Source organism: Triticum urartu, chromosome 6 (assembly GCF_003073215.2).
Source record: "Triticum urartu cultivar G1812 chromosome 6, Tu2.1, whole genome shotgun sequence".
Lineage (NCBI taxonomy): Eukaryota > Viridiplantae > Streptophyta > Magnoliopsida > Poales > Poaceae > Triticum > Triticum urartu.
Genome location: NC_053027.1, coordinates 95,757,331 through 95,766,245, shown reverse-complemented (window position 1 = coordinate 95,766,245; position 8,915 = coordinate 95,757,331). Strand labels below are relative to the sequence as shown.

The window sequence follows — 8,915 nt, the reverse complement described above, 5'->3', positions numbered from 1 at the left end:
TACTTGCGTGGAAGGTAAGGGGGGTGGGGGAAAGTTGCGATCTGGAAAGTGCGTCGTGGGGGGATGGCATTTTTTGTTGGGCCTTGTACAGCGATCGGCCTGGTTAGCTGGCGGGGTGGTCGGCCTGGTTAGCTGGCGGGGTGTTTGGCCTGGTTAGCTGGCGGGGTGATTGGCCTGGTTAGCTGGCGGGTGATCGACAGGTAAGGTAAATTTTCTATCGGGCACACTGTTGCCAAATATTGTTGTCCATTTATTTAAGAATTATATTTCGGGTTTATATATTTTTGTTTATTTATCTATTTCCATAATTGCAAATATATATTTTCTTGTACTAACTTTATTTATAAAAATGTTCCTTGTCTAGATTAAAAATATTCATCATGTATTAAAATAATTTTAACATGTATGTAAAAATTGTTCAATATGTGTATAATAAATGTTCATCAAGTGTTAAAAAAGGTGCAACATTGAAAAAACAGTGAAGATGTATTTATGAAAAACATATTGAGCGCGTATTTGGAAAAGCATTCAACATGTATTTGAAATAAAAATACTCAACATATATTTTAAAATGGAAACAAGAAAAAGAAAAAAAATACCAGGAGAATAAAAAAAGAGAAAGAAAAAAGCAAATAAAATGGATAAAAAATTAAAATAATCGACAGAAACTTGTAAAGAAAAACACTCAAAATATAAAAGAAAAAAAATGGATGGGACTTTCTCAAAACCTCACGGAAGGCTCTCAAAACTGCCCTAGCTCTATTCCCAACATCGCCCTGGGGGTACAGTAGCTCTGCTAATGGTCCGGACTAGATGACCGTTGTTGGTATCACTCGCAATAAGCGATACCTAGCTTCTGAGCTTTTTCCTACGCCTTGGGTCTTTTCAGGCCCGCTATGACATGAGGGCATGTGCCCCAGGGTTAATGTGATTGCATTTGGACCGTGTCTAACTTGATGCATGAAGCATATTACTGTACTCATGGGGGACTGGTTTTGGTGTTCGTTGTGCCAAAAGCAGGTTGAATGTCCATCGGAAGCAAATTAGTGTTGCCGATAGATAAGGATACAGATGATCCAGTTGCTTTCAGTGACCCAAGCAGGGCCTACAAGCAATCATGACATCATCCATGCAAGCAACCGATTAAGAGGTCGAGGTTATGTTTCATCTACAGTAAGTAGGGTCACGAGAGCAAAACTTCTACGCAGAGGGGTGATCTCCCAAAGGCAGCAAGGAGGCCACCCGAGGTACTCATCTTGTGGACTAACATGCGACATGAAGAATACTTGCGGCAAATTGATGGTTGGTTATGAAGACCGAAAATGGTTATGACACATGTGAGATTCTTATGAGTTGGCATGAAGATAGTTGAGGGAGTTTCCGTTGAGTCAGGTTAGGATGAAATGAAATTTAAGTAACAAAATGCCTTATCTGTCGGGATTACTGAAAAACGATATCGGCTTATAGTGAGCCAGGTTAGAATCGTTTAGAGTTAAATACACTGGAGATGCCTCAACTTATCCTGTGCACGGTCAGTTTGGTGTCTAAAGTTGTAAAATACATGAAACTGATGCTCGAACTTGTCCGGTCATGCAAATACGACGCCTCCGTCCGTATCCGAACATGTCCAGCCCGCGTGGCGTGCCAGCTTGGCGGTGACCCATCTGTAAGTGGTTGAGAGCGGGAAAGTGCCGAGTACTCCACGCGCGAGGACCTTTTTTAAGAAACCCCCTTATATTTATTTAATCACATAGAAAAGACCTCAAGTATGAGAAATAACATGAAAAAAATCATCATGGAGGGGTTTAAAACCTGGCACCTCCTGGTCAACTACGGCTTAATCTGTCCACTCGACCAAAATATGCATCGGGTTCATCTCTTAGCTAGAAAGCTATGTAAACACTTTTCATGTATCGTTCTGTAATTTTCTTAATGTGTTATCTATCTTTTTTTTTCAAGTTCCTGTTAATTTTCATGCGACGTAAATTTTCCCATATAAAAATACAATATGCAACTATTTTTTACTTTAAGAAATTTTTCTATTTTAATTATTGCGTACTTTTAAGAGGTAGACATGAACTTTTGCAAAAAATTATGGGGATTAAAATAATTCAACCTATATTAGAAATTATTGTGTAAATTTATGTATGTTCACTTCTGGACCACAAGCACACACTACTATTGTTAATCTTCATTGTATTTCTAAAATACCTAATTATTAACAAATTGACAACATTGTATTTTGTAACCTATTCAACATGCATTAAAAAGTATTGTGTTGACATTTTTAATACAATTATTCAAAATGTTACATAATAAATTCTTAGTACACATTGAACTTTTCTACATACACATTGCCAATTTTTTAATTCAAGACACACATTTTTGAAATACAGGTTATAATTTTTCAATACATGTGAAACATTTTCCAAAAACATGTTAAACATTTTTCAAATGCACTAACACTTTCTTTAAGTTTATTATGGAAGTTGTAATTTTTTCTTCCATTTCTATTTTTTCAACGGTAAAAATAATATGAGAAATAATAATAACAAGATTGAAAAAATGAAAGTAAAACTTGTGCAGGTCCATAGAGGCGCCATATATAAAAAAAATCGCTTGAAGAGGTACATAGCAGCCAAAACGTATTTCTGGAGCACGGCGGCCATTGAGCATGTTTTTAAGGCTAAAAACCAGCACTTAAAAGTTTCAAAATGAGTTGATTGTTTTCACACAAAAACATATGTATGTGCTCTAAGTGACTTTCAACTTTTGCTCAAAATTATGTTATATTATACCCTTCAAAAAATGGAAAAAAATATGGCAAAAAAATAAGCTGATTTTTTTTGCCTGTATTCATCTGTTTTATCTCTCATACAAGCACATATATTGGTGAAAATTCACACGGATATATTACACTTCTATGTGTGCATGTATAAAAAAATTCAGAATCTTTTAGCTATAAAAATCCGTTTCTTTGAACTTAAAAAAAATAGGACACAATGTGCCCGTGCTCCAGAGTTACTTTTTGCATAGCCATGCAATAGATAGAGTTCGACCTCTGCAATATATACTGCACCGTGTATGGCACGTTGGACAACCTTTGCGTAGAATGCAATCCGTGATAGGGCTCAGGTTCGATCATCTATCATGCATTTTTTTTTCTTTCTAATTTGTGAGGTTTTCCTGCTTGATTAAATAAAATATGAGGGGGTTTTGTACAAAAAATTCCTCACGCTCGGGCCACCCAGTGCCTTCCCTGCTCTTAGCCACGGACAGGTGGGGCACTGCCATGCTGGCACACCACGCGGGCACTAGTTTCATAGTTTCGTGTATTTTGCAACTTTGGCCTTTGGGTACTAAAGTTGAGGCACCTCCAATGTATTTAACCCAATCATTTAGTAAGAGATCCAAATTGGTTGAATGGTTGTTTTTTCATTGATGCAGTGCGCACGTTGCGACTTCTTCCAGCTATCTTCTTGTAATTTTTTTTGTTTAAGTGCCACATTTTGACTACATGTGGGTATTGATGCGAAAAATTGTTCAAATCCAACAGTAAGATTCTTATGTTCTTCAATCCACGCTGTATCTGAATATCGAATAAAAATAACATGCACAAATCTACTGATACATGCTACTAACTCTGCAGCGAGCCTTAATTACGGAGAGCGTCAGCCACTTGCTATAGTTTTTCCCTCAATCAGAGGAAAATCATTAACCAGATGCACACTGATCAATGGTCGAGTGCAGCATCTAGGAAACAATAATGATACAGTGCAGCTAGCATCAGCACATCATCAGCCACGCACTGAACTAAACCCAGTATCAGAAAACAAATGGGATTCTTGACACCAATTATTCAACTCCCGCAAAAAACAACACCAATTTTATATATTCAACTAAAGTATTGAAAAATGATTAATACATGGTGCGATTCCAAAGACCACGTCCACACGGCACAAGCACTTCCACTACCACAAGCACCAGAGCCGGCCTTCCAGTGCCAGAGCTCACACGCTACCCAGTCTTCTTTGAACCGCTTCCAACTTCAGATGAAAACCACAGTCCATGGTCCACAAAATAATAGTGCGCCAGTGGAGCCAGGAGAATGGAAAACAACAGCAAATGTATCCACCATCCGAAGCTCGTACGCGTGATAACTGACAAGGAAGTTCATGCTTCAGGTCAAGAGGATGGAACAGAAAACAGATACCCAGCACTCCAGCAGGCCAACCATCACCCCGTCCATTAAGCAACATGATTGCACTTCTTCTTGCCGTCCACTTGGGTTTGTCCACACACTGATTGAGACGCCGATGTTTGCTCTGGATCGCAAGCACCTTTCGGAAATGATCTCCCCATGCACCATCTGGCCGGCTGAATATTTTGCATATCTTTACCAACTGTTTTTTCAAAACACGGCTTTTCCTGTTCACCAAAAGGCAAAGGATGTGGGTAGAGGTTAGATTTGTTTAGTGAAACTGGTAAGAGAAGCGATATCAGGGCAAGTAAAGTAAGGCATGCTGTAAAAATTCATCAAAAATTTGACTCAAGGATGACTGGAAAATCTACAATGCAGTTTTTTTTTGTACGGAAGAATGGGTAGTTCACTTCCCAGTAGATTACAGCATGCAACCAATAGTGAAGCACTGAAATATCAGTATGAACTAGGAAGCTGCCGCGTGGGCTGGGAGCAGTTGTGTAAAACCCGATTTTCTTGACCCAAATTCTTCGTGGTGACTATGACTACGAGGGACAGAACAAATGGGAGCAAGACCTGCTTCTTCCTTTCCCATCATGCTCTTTCATGGTTACACCACCATTGATGCTTTATCCAGTCAGGGGACAACATAAGCTCAGGTTCCCGTGTTAGTTTCACCAGAAAACTATGCAGACACTCGATTTTCCCAACAAGACATACAGCAAGATATTGCACATACCTTCCCTTGGCCTTGGTCTTGTGCTGCTGATATGCTTGGCCTCTCCTACCAGTTCCTGCACGGAGCAGGAGAAGGGCTCCCTTCTCCAGTTCCTTGGCGGGCTCTCACAAGATGGTGGCCTCGCTGTGTCATGGAAGAATGGCTCGGATTGCTGCCAGTGGGAAGGGATCACCTGCAGCACAGATGACACTGTTACAGATGTCTTGCTGGCTTCTAGAAGTCTTCAGGGGCACATCACACCTTCTCTTGGGAACCTCACTGGATTGCTGCGCCTCGACCTGTCAAACAATCTGCTATCCGGTGGTCTACCGCAGGAACTGGTATCCTCCAGCAGCATCCTCATCGTAGATGTCAGCTTTAACCGTCTTGGAGGAGAGCTGCACGAGTTGTCGTCTACCCATGCCCGGCCACTGAAGGTACTGAACATCTCGAGCAATTTGTTTACAGGACAGTTTCTGTCCTCCACATGGCAGGGGATGAAAAATCTGGTTGCACTCAATGCCAGCAACAACAGCTTTACTGGGCAGCTACCAACTCATTTCTGTGCCAGCTCGCCATCCTTGGCAGTGCTCGAACTCTGCTACAACCAATTCAGAGGGAGCATTCCCCCACAACTTGGTAGCTGCTCCATGCTCAGAGTGCTCAAGGTTGGCCACAACCACCTCAGTGGGAGTCTCCCGGACGAACTCTTCAATGCTACCTTGTTAGAATACGTCTCCTTCCCCGGGAACAGTTTACAAGGAACACTTGAAGGCTTGCATTTTGGTAAACTCAGTAATCTGGGTACTTTTGATCTTGGAGAGAACAACATCAGTGGCAAGATTCCGGAGTCTATAGGTCATCTCAGGAGATTGGAGGAACTCCATTTAAACAACAACCACATGTATGGGGAGCTGCCATCGAGTCTGACCAACTGCACAAATCTCATAACCATTGACTTCAAGAGCAACAATTTCAGCGGGAAACTCGCCAAGGTCAATTTCTCCAACCTATCCAATCTAAAAACTATAGATCTTATGTACAACAGCTTCAGTGGCGAAATTCCAGAAAGCATCTACTCATGCAGCAACCTAATTGCACTGCGTCTGTCTTCCAATAAGTTCAATGGCCAGCTGTCAGAAAAAATAGGCAATCTAAAGTCCCTCTCATTCCTATCACTTGCTAACAACACTCTTACAAATATCACAAGTGCACTTCATATCCTTAAGAGATGTAGAAAACTTACAACCCTGCTTATTGCGTTCAACTTCAGGGGAGAAATCATGCCAGAGGATGACATGGTTGATGGTTTTGAAAATCTTCAGTTTTTTAGTGTCGATGGATGCGGATTGTTTGGACAAATACCTCAATGGATATCGAAGCTAGCAAATTTAAAAATATTAATCTTGTCTAACAATCAACTCACTGGATCAATACCAGCCTGGATCAAAACCCTAAGCAACCTGTTCTATCTGGGCATATCAAACAACAGCCTCACAGGGGGGATTCCAACAGCCCTTATGGATATGCCAATGCTAAATTCAGATAAGAGTGAAGCCCATTTAGACCCAAGGGCATTTGAGCTACCTGTTTATTATGGTCCATCACTACAATACCGTGTACCTATTGCTTTGCGTAATGTGCTAGATCTAAGCAACAACAAATTCACTGGTCAAATCCCCCTCGAGATTGGTCAGTTGAAAGCCCTCCTTTCACTCGATTTCACTGTTAGACTTGTCAAGCAATAATCTAACAGGTGGAATTCCAGATGCATTGAATAGACTGAACTTCCTTTCAGCATTCAACATTTCAAACAATGGCCTAGAAGGGCCAATTCCATCTGGAGGCCAGTTTAATACATTTCAGAATTCTAGTTTCCTTGGGAATCCAAAGCTGTGTGGTCCTATTCTCACTCATGAATGTGGTTCAGATTCAATACCTCCATCCTCCAGAAAAAAACGAGATAAGAAGGCTGTTTTTGCAATTGCATTTGGCGTGTTCTTCGGAGGCATTGCTATTCTTTTGTTGTTGGCACGTCTCCTTGTCACAATCAGGAAGAAGGGTTCTATGGCAAAACATAGAAGGGAGAGTAACGAAGATGTTGAAGCAACTTCATTCTACTCCAGTTCAGAGCAAACATTAGTCGTCATGTGGATGCCCCAAGGCAAGGGAGAAGAAAACAAGCTCAAATTCACTGACATTTTGAAAGCCACGAACAACTTTGACAAGGCGAACGTCATTGGATCTGGAGGCTATGGATTAGTCTACAAGGCAGAGCTGACTGATGGCTCCAAGATGGCAATCAAAAAGCTCAATGGTGAAATGTGTCTAATGGAAAGGGAGTTCAATGCAGAGGTCGATGCACTCTCCAGGGCACAACATGAAAATCTTGTACCACTGTGGGGTTACTGCGTCCAGGGAAACTCAAGGTTTCTTGTATATTCCTACATGGAGAATGGAAGCCTGGATGATTGGCTCCATAACAGGGACGATGATGCTAGCTCATTTCTGGACTGGCCGACTCGACTCAAGATCGCACAAGGAGCAAGCCTGGGACTTTCTTATATCCATGAAATCTGCCACCCTCAGATTGTCCACCGAGACATCAAATCCAGTAACATACTACTGGACAAAGAATTTAAAGCTTATGTTGCAGATTTCGGGCTAGCCAGATTGATTCTTCCCAACCAAACTCATGTCACAACTGAACTGGTCGGTACTATGGGTTACATTCCCCCCGAGTATGGGCAAGCATGGGTTGCTACACTGAGAGGTGATATGTACAGTTTTGGAGTAGTCATGCTTGAGCTGCTCACTGGAATACGACCTGTCTCAATCCTATCAACGTCAAAAGAACTTGTCCCATGGGTGCTGGAGATGAGGTCTGAGGGGAAGCAGGTTGAGGTCCTGGATCCAACACTTCGAGGCACAGGATGTGAAGATCAAATGTTAAAGGTGCTTGAAGCTGCTTCCAAATGTGTCGACCACAATCAATTCATGAGGCCAACCATCATGGAAGTTGTCTCCTGCCTGGCCAGTATAGATGCTGACCCGCAGATGCGAAAATCAGCCAAGATACAATGAACCACTAAACCACACATGATAGATAATATTGCAGTTTTGTGCATGATGTACATGTAACTTTCTTAGTTTCAGTAGAACTACTAGTTCTGATAATCAGTTTGTTCTGTATTTCTGCACAGAGCCTAACAGGTTGCCATCTTGAGCTTTACGTACTTTTTTCAGGAAATATTTTGGTATTCATCTTCCTTCAGATCTTTTTTACAAGGACCTTTAGATGTTTCTGTATGTATTACATATGCTTTTAAGTTTCACAAGCATGAGACAAAGTGTAAACATGTGAAATGACTATCTTGCTTTGTCAGTGAAAGATTGGAAATGGTTTTCATTGGGCAGATATTATGTCTTTCAGCTGTTTTCTCTGGATCAACGGTTTTAAGAACCGCAGAGTTGGAGCTGAACTACCGAATTGCCAGCTACAGCAAATGTTTGGTCGGCCCAAGCCTCAAACAAATGGAATGAGAAACTGAGAATGTAATACGACTACCATCTTTGAAATACAAACTGAATACTTAGTACGCAGTCACTAGCAGAACACGAGAGGAATGGTGATCAGAAGCACCTACGTACCATGTCCAAAGATTTAGGCGGCCAAGAAACCACGGGCCTTGCAACGTAGCTAGCCCCTCCGGCGTAGACACATACGCATCAGAGGACTTCCCAAGCATGGTCCACGATCCCACCCGGACTCTCTACGGCAACCGTCCGTCGCGGACTCGCGGTCCAAGAAAAGACACTCGGGTCGGCATTCCGCCGAACGGCCTGAGCGCGCTGCTGCCGAGGCGGACGGCGCTGGGAAGAGAAGGCCGGCATTGCGTCGGAGAAATAGATGCATGCGTGTGCGTGGAACGGGGCGAACGTGGCAGAGAGGATGCGCTGCGAGCACGGCGGCGTGAGAGGAGGAGAAGGCCGGTG

At 42.1% G+C, this 8,915-nt stretch overlaps 1 pseudogene; it reads left to right on the top strand.

Annotated features, from left to right (window-relative positions):
• Positions 1-4,454: 4,454 nt before the first annotated feature.
• On the top strand, positions 4,455-8,540 carry LOC125515727 (annotated as a pseudogene).
• Positions 8,541-8,915: the final 375 nt, after the last annotated feature.